The following is a 17546-nucleotide window of genomic DNA, read 5'->3' as shown; positions in this document are numbered from 1 at the left end:
AAAAGCCTAGCCTGCAGTGCTGGCATCCCATATGGGCGCCATTTCTAGTCCCAGCTGCTCCACTTCTGATCCAGCTCTCTGCTATGGCCTGGGAAAGCAGTAGAAGATGGCCCAGGTCCTGGGGCCCCTGCACCCTGTAGGAGGCCCCGGAAGAAGCTCCTGGCTCCTGGATTCAGATCAGCGCTGCTCCAACCATTGCGGCCATCTGGGGAGTGAACCAGCAGATGGAAGATATCTCCTTCTCTCTCTCTCTCTCTCTCTCTCTCTCTGCCTCTCCTTCTCTTTCTGTGTAACTTTGACTTTCAAATAAATAAATAAATCTTTAAAAAAATAAATGAAATAAAATAATAACTTTTGTATTTTATTCTTAATCTAACAGGAAATATTTTGTTCAAAATAATAATAGCTGCAATGTATAGAGGGATGATAGATAGATGACAGATTAGATGTGAGAGAGAGAGAGAGAAAGATGGATGATAGAATTCCAAAAGTTCATGGAAAATACATATTATGAAAACGTTATGCATGGCTTTTAAAAAATTTTGGCACCAAAGTTAATTTATCTTTTCTTTCATTTTCCATGAACTTTTTGAAGTATCCTGATAGATGTGTGTGTGTGTGTGTGTAAACACATGAAACAAATGACACAAGGGTCAGGAGAGAGAAATTAGCAACAGTTTGCTCTTATAATGTACTGGTGCTATCCATGAAGCAGTGTAGAGTTATTTTAAAGCAGACTTGAATTCATTGTAAAGATAAATTGTAAAACTCTATAGCAGGCCGGCGCCGTGGCTCAATAGGCTAATCCTCTGCCTTGCGGCGCCAGCACATTGGGTTCTAGTCCCCGTCAGGGTGCCAGATTCTGTCCCGGTTGCCCCTCTTCCAGGCCAGCTCTCTGCTGTGGCCAGGGAATGCAGTGGAGGATGGCCCAAGTGCTTGGGCCCTGCACCCCATGGGAGACCAGGAGAAACACCTGGCTCCTGCCTTCAGATCAGTGCGGTGCGCCGGCCACAGCACGCCAGCCGTGGTGGCCACTGGGGAGTGAACCAACAGAAAAGAAAGACCTTTCTCTCTGTCTCTCTCTCTCTCTCACTGTCCACTCTGCCTGTCAAAAAAAAAAAAAAAAAAAAAAAAAAAAAAAAAAAAAAACTCTACAGCAATCACTAAAACAATGAAATAAAAGAAAAATATGTAACTGATGTGTTAAGAAAAGAGAGGAAATGGAATAATATAAAATATCTAATTAAAACCACAAAGGGTAGAAAAAAGAGTGGAAGGCAAAAATAAGAAAAAAAAACAGAGGAAAAATTGAAAATGGCAACAAATATGATGGCTCTTGATACATTGATAATATTTTCAACATCAATGATCTAAATGTAGCAAATAATACAAAAACTCCAAAGGTAGGTATTTGCCTAGCAGTTGAGACAGGTGTGTTCCAGGTCAGAGTTTCTGGGTTTGATCTCGGGCTCTGGCCCTGATCCCAGCTCCCTGCTCCTGCAGACTCTGGGTGGCAGCAGAAACGGGTTCAGTAACTGGGTTCTCCCTACTGACGGGGAGGACCCGGGTTGTGCTCCCGTCTTCCGGCTTCGGCTACCTGGGCCACTGCAGGAATCTGGAGGATGGGGTCGCAGTAGCTGGAAACTCTGTCCCTGTGCCTCTCGAATGCGTAGATAAAAATTAAGAAAACACAGATGCTGCAGCAGTGGATCAAAAACCCAAGATCCAATTACAAGCTTTCTACAAGAAGCCCACATTAAATATAAAGACATATAGAGATTAAAAGTAAATGGATAAAGACACACCAAGGTAACATTAATCAAATGAAAGTGGAAATAACTATATTGATTTTAGATAGAGCAAAATGCAGAGAAAATAAAGCCATCAGGGATAAAGAAGGGCATTGCCATGCCAATTTCCCTTGTGTGACCATGATACGTGCTCTATTTGTATTGGAATATTGTGCTGTACCCCCACAAGTACATGTGTCAATCAAAAATCTGAAATACAAGTTTTAAAAACAAAGTCAACTAGACAAGGAGAGAGGGATAAATTGCCCAAGAAGCTCTATCTCTACTTGCTAGGCACGTGCCTAATAGCAAAGCATTAAAATACATGAATAGAGTTTATGTAACTGGAAAAAAAAAAAGAAAAAGAAGAAGATGAATCTACCATTATGGTTAGAGCTGTGAACCCCCTCCCTACCACCCCACCCCTGACCCTTCAAAAGTGGACAAACTAGGGCAGTGCTATGGCCCAGCACGTAATGCCACTGTCTGCAGTGCCGGCATCACATATGAGCGCTGGTTCAAGTACCAGCTGCTCTACTTCTGATCCAGCTCACTGCTACTGAATGACTTGGGAAAAGTAGTGGAAGGTGGCCCAAGTCCTTGGGCCCCTGCACCCGAGTGGGCGACCCGGAAGAAGCTCCTGGCTCCTGGCTTTGGCATGGCACAGCTCTTGCTCTTGCCACCATCTGGAGAGTGAATCAGCAAATGGAATTCTCTCTCTCTCTCCCATCCCATAACTCTGACTTTCAAATAAATAAGTAAATCTTAAAAAAAGAAAAAAGGCTCTGGTGCTGTGGTGCTGGCATCCCATATGGGCTCCTGTTTGAGTCCCAGATGCTCCTCTTCCCATCCAACTCCCTGCTATGTCTGGGAAAGCAGTAGAAGATGGCCCAAGTGCTTGGGCCTCTGCACCTGTGTGGGAGACCTAGAAGAATCTCCTGGCTCCTGGCTTCGAATTGGGCTGACTCCAGCTGTTGCAGCTGTTTGGTGAGTGAACAAGTGGATGGAAGATCTTTCCTTCTGTGTTTCTCTGTCTGTAACTTTAACTCTCAAATAAATAAATAAAATCTTTAAAAAAAGAAAAGAAAAAGGGATTAAAATTGATCATCAAAATTTCCACCACAGGAAGCTAGAAAAAGAGCAAATTAAATCCATAGTAAGCAGAGACAAGAAATAAAAATCAGAAAATGAAATAAAATTATGAAAACAATAGGCAAAATCCATGAAACCAAAAGATCAATGTCTGAAAATAGCAATAAAAAATGATAAAAGGAGCCTGAGCTGTGGTGTAGTGGGTAAAGGCACCGCCTGCAGTGCCGGCATCCCATATGGGCGCTGGTTCTGGTCCCAGCTCCTTCACTTCTTGTCTGGCTCTCTGCTATGGCCTGGGAAAGCAATAGAAGCTGGTTCAAGTCCTTGGGCCCCTGCACCCGCATAGAGAGCTGGAAGAAGCTCCTGGATCCTGGCTTCGGATCAGCTCAGCTCTGCCTGTTGTGGCCATCTGGTGAGTGAACCAGTGGATGGAAGACTCTCTCTCTCTCTGCCTCTCTTTCTCTCTCTGCCTCTCCTTCTCTCTCTGTGTAACTCAGACTTTCAAGTAAATAAATAAATCTTTTAAAAAAAGATAGAAGCACAAATTTCTAATATCAGAAGAGAAAAGGGTCATTATCACTGTCTATGGACAAATCTATGCCCACAAATTTCACAACTTAAGTTAAACTATTCTTTGAAGGATACAATCTGCTGAAACTCACAGAAGGGAAAATAATTTTAATATGGATATATTTTAGAGAAATTAAGTAAATAATTAATAAACTTCCAAAACAGAAAGTGCCAGATGGTTCACTTATGAATTCTACCAATGTTGTGATGAAGAGATAATACCAATTTTCTAAGACCTGTTCTGAGAGCAGAAGCCCAGGAAATATTTTTTCTAACACTTTTTAATGGGCCAGCATTGTACTACTATACCAAAACCAGGCAAAGATACAGCAAGTCAGGGGAAATATAGACCAATACTGTCAGGGAATGGACGCAGATGCAAGAATCCTCAATAGAACATTGCACATTGAATCCAATAATGCCTAAAAAGAATTACAGACCACCATCAAGTAGGATTTACCCTTGATACACAGCACGAGCTCAACCTTTGAAAACCATATCAATGTAAACCATCATATCCAAAAACTAAAATAGAAAATCCACATGGTTTTATCAATGGTTGCATAAAAATTATCTGGCAAAAATCAATCCTCCTTCATAAGAAAACTCTTCATAAGCAGGAATAGAGCAAAACTTCTTTAAGTTGTTGAAAAAATGTCAGCAAAAAGCTGACAGCCAGTGTCATGTTGAACGATGAGAAAAGTTTCACCTCCAAAACCAGGAGCAAGGCAAAGATCTCCCTTCTCTCCACTCTTTCTCAACCTCATATGGGAAGTCCTAGACAATTTAATACGATAAGAAAAAAGAAACAAATTTATATTATAGTTAGGAAGGAAGAGGTGAAATGGTCTTTTTTCACTGATGACATGAATGTCTATGTAGAAAATCTGAAAAAATCAACAGTCTAGTCCTAGAATTAATGAGCACTTACAGCAATATTTCAGAATACACGTTAATATACAACTTCAATTACTTTCCTATATACAGCAATTAAAACATGGAACTTGAAATAAAAAACAAAATCTTATTTACATTAGTATCTAAAAATGAAATATTCACATAGGAATCCAGAAAAATACATATAAGATATTTATAAGGAAAAGCATAAAACTTTTTTTGAATGAAATAAAAGAAGAACTAAATAAATAGAGAGGTATTCCATGTTCATGGATCCAAAGATTCAAAACTTTCGAGATGTCAGCACTTCTCAACTTGATCTATGGTTTCAAGGCAATCCTAATCAATCTTCCAGGAAAAATTATTTTGTGCTTATTGATAAACAATAGTTTCTATAAAGAGGGAAAGCTCAGATTAGCCATGACCATATTGAAAGAAAAGAAAGTTGGAGGACTGACACTGCCTGACTTGTGGACCTGTTGCGAAGCTGCAGTAATTAACACAATGCACTATGGTCAAGAGAATAAAGTGGTAGATCCATGGAAAAGAAAAGAAAGCCCAGAAACAGGCCCAGATCAACACAGTCTTTCACAAAGTCTCAAATGGAGAAAGGAGGCTGGGACAGCTGAGCATCTGCATGCCAAAAAAGAAATCTAGACACAGACCTTATGCTTTTTTCAAAAATTAACTGATTAGAGAGGCAAATATAAACTGTAAAACTGCAAAATCTCATAGAAGATAACATAGGAGGAAACCTAAAAAATGTGGCATTTTGCAATGACTTAGAGTCAACAGCACATTCATGAGCCCCAAGATTGAGAACTGAGAATCTGACCTTCATTGAAATCTATAAAGTTTTTGCTCTGTGAAATACACTGTCAAGTGACTCAAAAGGCAAGTCATAGGCTGAGAGAAAGTATTTGCAAAGGCTAGACCTGATAAAGGACTGCTATCCAAGAACATATAAAGAACCCACAAAAGTCAGCAATAAGAAAACAAATGACATATTAAAGAAGAATGGTCCAAATATCTTAACAGCCTCCTTCTCCCAAAAAGATAAACAAATGGCAAATAAGTAAACCAAAAGGCATCTCAATGTCATACACCCCCAAGGAAATGCAACTTAGAAAAACAATAGGCTACCACCAGCCACCTACAAGAATGGCAAAGTCCAGAACACTGACAACACAACACTACAGCCCATGGAGCTGTAGGAGTCTCAGGCAGGCAGGGTGTGCAATTGTACAGACACTTGGGAATATGGGCTGGTGGTTTCTTACCGAATCAAGCACACTCTACCAATACCATCCTGAGATTAAGCTCCTTGCTTTTTATGCAAAGGGGTGGGAAACATGTCTTTATCAAAATCTGCCCATGGATGTTTTTAGCAGCGTTGCTCCTAAATGCCAACCAAGATGTCCTTTGGCAGGTGAGCAGACAAATCCACTGTGGTCCATCCAGACAATAGAATGTTTCAGTGCTAAGAAATAAATGACTATCACAGCATAAAAAGACACAGGAGAAACTTAAATGTGTGTTGCTAAGCGAAAAGGGCCAGGCTTACAAGGCTACATACTGTATGATTACAACTCGATGATGTTTTGGAACAGATAAGATGCGAAGGTGATGAACAGATCAGTCATTCCCAGAGGTGAGTAGGAAGAGGTGAAGAGTAGAGGCGTTCTTAGTGAAACTATTCTGCATGCTGTGTCGCTCTGCGTTTGTCCCAACTTATGTCCCCGGCAGTGACCCTTATGTAAACCACGGGCTCTGGGTGATGGTGATGTGCCGGTGTAGGTTCATCCATTGTACCAAATGCACCACGTTGGTGGGAACCGTCACCAGGGCAGAGCTGTGCCCGTGTGGGGAAGGGAGAAATGGGAACTCTGGATCTCTCACTCCATGTTTCAGTGAACCTAAAACTATGCTTGAAAAGTAGTCAAAAAAAAAAAAAAGATGATGTGGGATTTCAAGACCACTTATTCAATGTACTTGGAAGCAACATATACTTTTCACTAGGCTAATCCTCCGCCTTGCGGCGCCAGCACACCGGGTTCTAGTCCTGGTCGGGGTGCCGGATTCTGTCCCGATTGCCCCTCTTCCAGGCCAGCTCTCTGCTGTGGCCCGGGAGTGCAGTGGAGGATGGCCCAAGGCCTTGGGCTCTGCACCCCATGGGAGACCAGGAAAAGCACCTGGCTCCTGGCTCCTGCCATCGGATCAGCGCGGTGCGCCAGCTGCAGCGTGCCGGCCGCGGCGGCCATTGGAGGGTGAACCAACGGCAAAGGAAGACCTTTCTCTCTGTCTCTCTCTCTCACTGTCCACTCTGCCTGTCAAAAAAAAAAGAAAAAAAAAGTAAGGTAAGGTGTCAGGCAGAAAAGTGGATGAATCACAACAGGTTCAGCCGCCATCTGCAACCCCAGCATCTCGCATGGGTGCCAGTTCTGCTCAAATCAATTACATAGAAGAAATTCCCAAAGAAACCTAACATCATGGCAGGGACACGATAGGTGCCTTTTAAATATTAGTGCAATACTAAAAATATCATTGTTAGGTGGTATATGACAGAATTACCGAGAAAGTTGCTTTTATTTAATGTTGGTTAAATCTTCTTTCTCACCCGTGACATCACACACACACACACACACACACTAGAAAATTATAAAACAAATAAAACTGGGCCAGTGCCGCCACCTGCAGCACCAGCATCCCATATGGGCTCTGGTTCAAGTCCCAGCTGCTCTGCTTCCGATTCAGCTCCCTGCTAATGTTGCTTGGGAAAGTAAAAGAAGATGGCCCAAGTGCTTCAGCCCCTGCACCCACGTGGGACACCCAGATGAAGCTTCTTGTGCTTGGCTTTGACCTGACCCAGCCCTGGCTGTTTAGGCCATATGGGGAGTGAACCAGCGGACTGAAGATCTCTCTCTCTCTCTCTCTCTTCCCCCCTATCTCCTTCCTTCTCTCTGTATTTTTGCCTTTCAACTAAATAATAAACACGTTTAAAAAATAAAAATAAAAAGTTTTCTCTCTATAACTCTGCCTTTCAAATAAATTTTAAAAATCTTTAAGAAATAAAAAATAAATAAAGCTACCAATCTGCATGTGCAGATTAAATGTTAATGCCAAATCTAATAATGAAGGGAGACATCAAAAAGGGGAAAAGCAAAACATTTGGATATGGAAAAATAAATACATAAATAATGAACGTCAAATTGCTAAAAAATGTTTGACAAATGGATTTTTCTTGACAAGCATGCAATTTAATAAGGAAATATCAATGTATTAGGAAAAAAACTGACAAAGGCAATGGATAAGTTCTGCCTCAAAGAAGCAGCCACGTGGCTGGCACATCTGTCTTACATCTAATCCCTGCTGTGCAGCGCTCAGCACACTGTGGCTAAACTGAGCAAGGAGCCACGTGGGCTCCAGGAGTGGCCACTGCGCAATCCAGCAACCGCTGGCAGGAAAACCAAGTGCAGGGCGGGGCCTGCTCTTTCCCCAGCCCCAGCGGCACTGCACCTGCCTATGACTTGGCTCTTCCTTCCCCACAAGACTGTAGCCCGCGATGGAAAGGAAAGCTGGAAACAACTTCCTCTAATTCAAATTGCAATATTAAATGCTAGAAAGAATCAAGATTCGTTTTTCAGCTGGAAACAGCACCTACTGTCATTTGTTCTAACTACAGAATTCATTCTAAAGTGATGCTCTTTGAAAAGATAAGCTAATGTAGAACATTTTTACCAAAAATTACAAAAAAATAACAATTTGAAAATTATTAATGATAACATCATAACATAAAATATATTCTTGCAGGAAAGACAGATAGATGACAGATACAAATAGAGATATGTATATTCACTTATATAATGCATATGAGTACATGTATTTACAAAGATTCTTCAAAAGGAATGTGAAAATGTAATTAAAAGATTAATTTGGTGTAAAATAATTTGAAACTCATAGTATTTTCATATTATTTATTTTCGACAAATCTATTGAAGACCTCTCATACATATAAAGTTGTGTAACTTTTTCAATTCACACATCATAAACATTTTCCACTTTAAAAAGAGTTCTACACTGAATCATAATGGCCAACTAGAATTCCACTATTTGTGCATAACATGATTTTTCAAACATTTAAGAATATTTTTGTCAATTTTTCTAGAATAAATTTTCTGGTGCAGAATTTCTGGATCAAACATTATTCATTTATGTAAAAATTTATTTATTTATTTATTTGAAAGAGTTACAGAGAGAGAGAGAGAGAGAGAGAGAGAATCTTCCATCTGCTGGTTCACTCCCCAAATGACTGCAACTCCAGGACTGAGCCAGGCTAAACCCAGGAACCAGGAGCTTCGTTTGGGTCTTCCACATGGGTGCAAGGGCCCAAGCACTTGGGCCATCATCTGCTACTTTTCAGGTGCATTAGTAGGGAGCTGGATTGGAAGTGGAGGAGCAAAGACTCAAGCAGGCATCCATATGGGATGCTCTCATCACAGGTAGCGGCTTTACCCATTACACTACAGCACTGGCCCCAAGTTATTCATTTTTAAGATCTTTAATATACACTGCTAAATATTTCTGTAATCCTTCTACGACAGACACTCATCTTAAACAGGAGAGAAAGTTATATATCAGTGCACATAATAACAAGATGCTTGTTATCCAAGTCACCCTCACAAAACACTTCAAGAAAATACAATGTTTGGTGATTGACATTTAGTTACTCCTTTGTGCACTGAGCACAGTGCTGGGAGACCAAATACAGTGGACAGAATTGGACCAAAATCCTCATGTACTGGGGAGAAATGATAAAAAATAAGCATAACAATCACAAAAAAAAACATAAAGCATGGAAAGATGATAAGTGTTATAGGTAAAAAATTAGAGCAGGGAACGCTAAGGGAATAGGACAGTGGATGGTGGGTGGCAGGTGAAGTTCAAGTTCAGATGATCAAGGCATGCCCCAAGGAGATGGTGAATGGATGGGGATGAGGACTGAGCCATTCACCTCGCAGGGGGATGGGCACCAGCAAGAAGGCACAGGCTGTACGGACGCCCTGAGGATGAGACGCAATCACTCTGTTCAAGGGCCAAGAACAAGAGGAGTGAGTAGTGGAGAAGGAAGGATAAGGGGAGACAGGGGCTGCAGGCTGCAGAGCCATTAGGGTCCCCGGGGGGATTGGCTTTCCACCGAGAAAGAAATGGAAACCCCAGAGTTTTTAGCAGAGGTCTGATGTGAGCGATTCCTCTTTTACAGGGTCACTCCGGCTGCTCCATGGACACAGGCTGGGTTGTCAGCAGGGTCATCTGTGCGGTTGTGCCTCAAGGAGCTGTTAGGCTTTAGAAGACGTCTCATATGAAGATTGTGTCTTCATACGGAAAACCCGGAGTCAGCCTCAGGGGTGCTCCCAGCACCCAGAGACCCAGTCAAGAGACAGAAAAGAGGGGACCAGAGTCGCAGCACACTGGATTAAGCCACAAGGCAATGCCGGCAACCTCTATCAAAAGTACTGGTTTGAGTCCCGGCTGCTCCACTTCTGATCCAGCTTCCTGCTAATGCACCTGGGAAAGCCATATAAGATGGCTCGAGTACTTGGGCCCCTGCTAGTATGTGGGAGACCCAGCTGGAGCTTCAGTACACCTCACTTGCACCTGGCTCATCCCTGGCTATTGCAGCCACTTGGGGAGTGAACCAGCAGATGAAAGATCTCTCTCTCTCTCTCTCCCTGTGTATGTGTGTGTGTGTGTGTGTTCATGTATCATTGTTCTTCACATAAATCAAACAAATCTTTGAAAAGAAGCAGTGGAAGGGAGTCACACAATGAAATCTTCCTTGGGCTCACTCCTCACTGATGGAGTTGATCATCTCATTCAAACCAAACTTCTTCCTCCCTCCCTCTGCTTTCTTCCCTTTTTCTCCAAGGTGGAGTGTGAGGGCAAACCGCAGTTAACAGCATGTAAACTAAATGTGAGGAAAAGCAAGGGGAGAGGGGAGTCAAATCTGAAAGTTCCCAACAGAAACTTGAAGCAGACAGCCGGTGTCTGTCGTGAGCCATAGAATCATTAACATGGAACACCTTCTGATGAATGCATTGAGAAAAGTGATTATATAGTAAACTCCGAAACTCTCTTCTTGCATCATTTAAATTACTTTACAACACTGATTAAAATAACAGAACATTATGGCTTGCTTAGCTAAACATTATATTTCCAAATCCATTTCCAATTGTTTCCCTTCAATTTGAACAATTTTTGAGCAATTTTATTGCTATTCATACCTGCTTGATTTTTTTATTAGAAATTAAAGTACACACATTGTCACCAATGCTGCCAAGGACTACAACACTTAACTCTTTTTATGCCATTCACTACCTTTGAATTACAGTGAGAGGCAGGTTTTTCCCCTCTTCATCTCAAGGTTTAGAAAAAGATGTTAAAAAAAAAAAAGCAGAAAGGTCCTATGAACAATTCCTAGATTTCTACTGGGAGCAATTGGGCCTCACAAAGGAGAACTGGAATTCTGTGACAAAAGCCACAAATTCAATGACATCTCCTGATTTATTCTGGGGGCCTCTTTTTAAAACTATCTATTTATTCATCTATTTTTTATTTGAAAGGCAGACAAAGAAACAGAGGGAGGTATTCTATCTGCTGATTCACTCCCCAAATGCCCACAACAGCCTGAGCTGGACCAGGTCAAGGCCAGGAGCCTGGAACTCAGTCCAGGTCCCACATGTGGGTAGCCAGGACCCAAGTACCACCTCCTTCATCCCAGGACACCCATTAGCAGGAAGCTGGCATCAGAAGATGAGCCAGGACTTGAACTCTGGCACTCTGATATGGGATGTGGGCATCCCAAGCTGTGGCTTAACCATTGCCCCTGTATAGGGGCCTCTTTTCACTTTTGCAAGATTTATTTATTTACTTGAAAGGTAGAGTGACAGACAGAAGGAGAGGCCTAAAGAAAGAGAGAGATCTTCTCTCTGCTGGTTCACTCCCCAAATGGCCACAACAAACAGGGCTAGGCCATGCTGAAACCTGAAATTCCACCCAGGTCTCCCACATGAGTGGCAGGGGCCTAAATAGTTGGGCCATCCTCCACTGCTTTTCCAGAAACCAAGCAGGCATGGGTTGGTGCTGTGGCGTAGCAGGTTAAGCCTCCACCTGCTATGCTGGGATCACATACGGCCTCCGGCTTGGGTCCTGGCTGCTCCACTTCCAATGCAGCTCCCTTTTTATGTGCCTGGGAAATCAGGGGAAGATGATCCAAGAGCTAAAGGGCTTGGGCCCCTGCACCTATGTGGGAGACCCGGAAGAAGCTCTGAGTTCCTAGTTTTGGCCCTGATGTTGTGGCCATTTGGGGATGTGAACCACTAGATGGATGGTCTCTCTCTCTCTCTCTCTCTCTCTCTTTTCTCTCTCTCTCTATCACTCTACCTTTCAAATAAATAAAAAATAAATCATAAAAAAAGAAAGTAAAACCTGACCCAGCATTCCAATATGGGATATCAGCCTTGCAAGCGGCAGTCCTAGGTAAATTAATAAGATAAGAAAAAGGAAGCAAATTTATACTAGTTAGGAAGGAAGATGTGAAATGGTTTTGTTTCACTGATGACCACAATGTCAGCCCCTGGAGGCCTCTTTTACCCAAAAGAAGCTGCCTTCACAGAGCCCATGTGGAAGAACGGGTTGGCCAATGGACCGAGGAACCTCATGGTTGCAAATGCCTGGCACTTGTCCACGCTACGGCTCAGTGCAGAGGTGGAGGAGAGAATCGGCTCAAGGACACCTTGAGCACAGACCCAGCACCCAGGCCGACAAAAGACTGCAGCACACAGGCCACCTGGCTTGACAGCCAGCTGAGCCTGAGCCACAGAACAGCCCCGTGTCTTTGCTGTGCGCCCAGGGCTGAGCTCAGGGCGTCCCCAGGGAAGACGCTCAGCCACGCCTCCCTAGATGAATGAACGGATGGAAACGCCCTCCATCACATGGGGTTCTTCACTTTCAAGCAGTTGAAAGAGACTCTGGTTAACAGGAGGAGGAAACGGGCCAGGTTAGGGAGTCACGACACAGGGTGAACAAGCAGCCTGGGAGAGGATGAGACCAGGCAGCTGCGGGGCTCCAGGCGCAGGGACCCCTGCTGCCACCCCATATCCTGCATGGAGGAAGCAGCTCCACAGCCTTCCCTTTGTCACCATCCTCTTAACATTCACACCCCCGGCAGGGAGAGCCCAGTGAGCCTAGCTGCCATCACATGTCTGTGTCTTGGCCAGAAGGGCTGGGGTTTGCAATACCGCCCATGAAGACTGCATACATGCAAAGAGGTGCACACCCAGAAAAGGCAAGATGCTCGCCACAGAAGGAAAAAAATGCATTGTGAATGGACGAAAACAACCACGGCTGCCATACACTTGTGTCTCCCTTCTGTAGAATGCAGTGCTGGTGCAGGAACTGAATCTAGGAGCGTTCCAGTCCCAGCACCACACCTGGCGCACAGGAGGCTCTCCTTGCCTAATCTCAGGCACGGTTCAAGGGCCAGTGAAGGCGAGCTGTAGCTTTCTCAGTGCTGAATTCTGTTGTAACCACGAGTCCCTCCCCCAGAACTGCCCAGCAACACACAGGTCCACGTGCAGACCTTACTGCTGCTCCCTTCATCACACCGTTTCTTCAATACCAGCCACAGTTGGGTCGGTGAGGGATTTTAAGATAATGTAAGGGTTAGAGTTAGGTGGATCTGAGGCTGAGGGAGCAACAGACAGGACTGGGGACTGCCCCCTGGAGGTAGCAGAGAAGGTGGGATCCTGAGACCCAAAGAGTGTAATGAGCAGAAGGCCATGACTAGGGAGCCTAGGGTCCACTCCCAGCTTGGCAGATGCTTAGTCCAAGTTCAAGCTGTCTCAAGAGCTCCAAGGTGGAGATCTGAGTGACCCACGGTGGACGGCCAGGGACTGAGCTGCCCACATGTGCCTAGACGCAAAAATCTAGCTGGAGAGTAACTGGTATTGTAAACTGGCTAGAGAGGCAGGAGCCCCAGCTTGTCAACGTAACAGAAGACAAGGAAAAAAAAAGGACAATTATTCCTCCAAAGGCAGACATTTTGTACAATGATTAAGACTCCACTTAGGCTGCTCACATGGCATGTTGGAATGCTTGGGTTCAAGTCCCAGTTCTACTTCTTACCCAACTTACTGCTTCTCAAATATACATATGTATACATATATACATATATATGTATATATATATATTTTTTTTAGAATAAAGGCAAGAGGTTCTGTTGATACACAACATAAGGACACACGAGTGGCTCTAACCAGTGAGTGAGAAGCTTTGATCAAGAACAACATAGCTTCCACTTCTGTTCTTCTCTGAAAACCATCAACAAGTTGCAGACACATAATTTGAAAGGAAACAACCTTAAGTAATGCTCCATTTTGGTTGGGCCTAAATTCACATTTAAAAATATTATTCAACTAATTAAAATGGAATTAAATGGATACAATGTTAACCATGTCTCCCGTTTAGCGTAAAAAGTTGTTAAATATATCATACTCTGCGTTCCGAACTGGCGGCAGATTTTAGCAATGTTTAATTGTAAGAAATAGCCATGTACTACTTAATTGCATAACTAGGTGGAACATAAAAATCACAATTACATGAATTATAATAAGTAAAATATGTTAAAATAGTTTGTTTTTCGATGGTGGAATTTTATGGACACTATAATGAAACTGAAGTACATTTTTAATTACCTAATTATTGCTATTTTCAAAGTCCATTTACACCATAATTGTTCCTGTTTTCATAGTCCAAAGAGTCCTTGACAGAGAGACTCAATAGGATTCGAAATAAGGGTTCATGCTTCAGACAGCTCCGGCTTGGGGTCCCCTCCCTTCTTTGAAAGCCTGTCTCAGCAGTAGTCGTGTGCAGTCAAAGGACAATGACGTGTGGGATGGCTTGACGTGGGCGGAGTGCGCAGGTGAGGCAGGAAATGTGTTTCTAGCCCGCAGGCAACTTCCAGTCCAGAGGGGAGCTCTTCTGTCCCAGAAGCAGGGTGTGAACGTGGTCAGGTGTCAGGAGACCACACAAGCTGCCCTTGAGCTTGGACGATGTGAGCGTGACTGGCTGTAGAACAGAACTGGACCAGTGCAGGTGCACCAGCAGGGAGGGACGTCCCAGGGTCCCACCAGAGCCAACTTGAACAAGGACCCAGGGGAAGGGAAGGCAGGTGGCTGAGGAGCTGGGGAGCAGACCATCCTGGAAAGGCAGACAGCTGCAGGGAAATGAGGAAGACAGTCCAAAGGAATCCCAGCCTGGCTCTGGGATCCACAGGGAGAAGTGTGAGGCTTCACTCATAGCTCAGGGCCTGGCCGAGACAAGGGCAACGACAGAAACGGAAGCATCAAAGGATAGATGACTTCCATCTTGGGGCTGGCGCTGTGGTGCAGTAGGTTAATCCTCTGCCTGCAGTGCCAGCATCGCATATGGGCACCAGTTCTAGTCCCTGCTGCTCCACTTCCGATCCAGCTCTCTGCTATGGCCTGGGAAAGCAGTAGACGATGGCACAGAAGCACTTGGGCCCCTGCACCTGCATGGAAGACCCAGAAGAAGCTCCTGGCTCCTGACTTCAGATTGGTTCAGCTCCGATTGTTGTGGCCATTTAGGGAGTGAACCAGAGGATGGAAGACCTCTCTCTGTGTCTCTCCCTCTCAATGTCTGTAACTCTACCTCTCACATAAGTAAATAAATCTTTTAAAAAAAAAACTTCCATCTTCTTTTTAATCTTCATAGAAACTTCAAGAGCTTTTCTCTCTCATTTGTGCGTGTTGGGGGACAGGGAGATACAATTACAGATAGGGTAGGAACATTTAGGGTGATCCTCGCCTGTCCACAAGTATTGAGTTACTGCAGTTTTTCTTCAGAAGCAGTGAGCTCCACACCATATGTCATCAGGGAAATGCAAATTTAAAATGGAGCTGTAGCAACACACCTATGTTAGTGGCCAAATTCCAGAGCATGGACAATACCAAATGGGGCGGAACATGTTGGGCAAGAGGAAAGCTCACTCATTGCTGGGGGCAATGCAACATGGTGCAGCCACATTGGAAAACAGTTTGATGATTTCTTAGAAAATGAAGCCCAGTCTCATCATCCGCTCCTGTAATCACAAACTCCTACACATGGGTGCCTATGAAAGTTTCATTCAGGCAGGCGCCGTGGCTCACTTGGTTAATCTCTGCCTGCGGTGCCGGCATCCCATATGGGTGCCGGGTTCTAGTCCTGGTTGCTCCTCTTCCAGTCCAGCTTTCTTCTGTGGCCAGGGTAGGCAGTGGAGGACGGCCCAAGTGTTTGGGCACCTGCACCCGTCTGGGAGACCAGGAGGAGGCACCTGACTCCTGGCTTTGGATTGGTGCAGCGCCGCATGTTGTGGTCATTTGGGGAGTGAACCAACAGAAGGAAGACCTCTCTCTCTCTCTCTCACTGTCTATAATGCTACCTGTCAAATAAATAAAAAAATTTAAAAATTTTAAAAAAAGCTTCACTCATCATTAGCAACCCTAAAGCACTCAAGACATCTTTCAGTGGGTGAATGGATGACTAAACCATGGTACATCAGAAAAGGAGGATTATTCAGTGCTAAAAAGACCTGACCATCAATGCATTAAAAAAAGTGCGAAGAAAACTTAAATGCACATTGCTAAGTGAGAGAAGCCAGTCTGCAGGGCCTGTGTCCTGCCTGACTCCAACTATATGGCATCTGGAGAAGGCAATACTGCGGACGTACTCCACAGATCAGCTGTTGCCAGGGGTTAGGAAGAAGAGAGGGATGAACCTGCAGCACACAGAGTCTGAGGGGCTGTGACGACACTCCGTATGGTTCTATGATGGTGGACAGCGCACGTGTGCGCAAACCCAGGAAGTGCGCAACACCTCAAGGGAACCCATCCACTGTGGACCCCAGGTGATGATGACGTAACAATGCATTATCCTCGTGTGCAGCCCTGGTGATGGGGGGCGGGGAGGTGCATGTGGGGAGCCGGAGGGAAGCAGGAGGTCTCTCTATCTTCTGCTGGTTTTTGCTGTGAACCCAAAACCGCTCCAAAAACGTCTAGTAAAAGTGATCAGGGAGAGGAGCAAATTGCACTAAAAGGATGGGTGTGCAGGCACCTGACTCGTGTTGGGTCTAGTGTCCTTATTCTGGGTTTCCTCTTTTCTCTGCTCCGGGAAGTTTAACTTAACTACATCCCCTTGAGGGGTTGAGCAGACTCTGTAATGCAGACAAGTTTTGAAGGGTTCTGTTTGCATCTCTTGCCTCTTACTTGCCCTTCGTATGTCTGGAATCTGAGACGTGTGCTGAGTACTGCTGCCCAGTCACCAGTAGGGAGCCCTGACAACAGCCCCTTGGCGGGGGCCAGGGAGCACCCTTCCTGACCCGCCCTCGTGGTTTTGAGACAAACATGGTAATATTGGAGATTCTGGTTAGTCATTGAGTGACTTCTAATGCCGTCTTTCTGCTACCCACGTGGTCACTGAAAATATGTCTCCGTAGAGCAGGCTCTTAGCTTAGCAGTTATGACGCATCCCACACCCAAATACCTGGGTTTGATTGCTGGTTCCGGTTCTGCCCAGCTTTCTGCCCATACAGACCCCAGAAGACAGTGGTGATGGCTCAAGAAAGTGGGTACCTTCCACCCACATGTGAGAACTGGCCCCTATTTTGCAGGCATTTGGGGAGTTGGGGAGTTAATCAGTTCATGGGATTGCCCCCCAACTCTCCTCTCCCCTTCCTTCCCTCTCATACCAATCAATCAATTAATTAATTTAAAATAGATGTCTTTCTGTTAGGCAAATGGAGACAACAGGAGTCGTCGTGGGTTGGACAGGGTCTCACCTGATCTGCCCTCTTGTCGGGAGCCCACAGGGCTCTGAAAGGCAATGGTGACGCCCGCTGGGCAGAGGGAGCTCTGTTGTCAGTGTGACTACGGTAAGTGCCTCTGCCCCACAGCCTGGTCCTTCTGTCTGGAACTTCGCTGAGTGGAGGCCACAGATCTGAAGGAGAAAGCTGGAACACAGGGCTTTGTGAAACAGACTATTCCATGACTCTTGAACTGCATGCCAGCTCCAGGCAAGGAGAGGAACCTGTGCTCACACCTGCACCAGCCATTTCACTGGAGCTGATGGGTGATTCTCACTCTC

This window comes from Oryctolagus cuniculus, chromosome 18 (assembly GCF_964237555.1).
Source record: "Oryctolagus cuniculus chromosome 18, mOryCun1.1, whole genome shotgun sequence".
Taxonomy (NCBI): domain Eukaryota; kingdom Metazoa; phylum Chordata; class Mammalia; order Lagomorpha; family Leporidae; genus Oryctolagus; species Oryctolagus cuniculus.
This window is presented reverse-complemented; position numbering follows the sequence as displayed.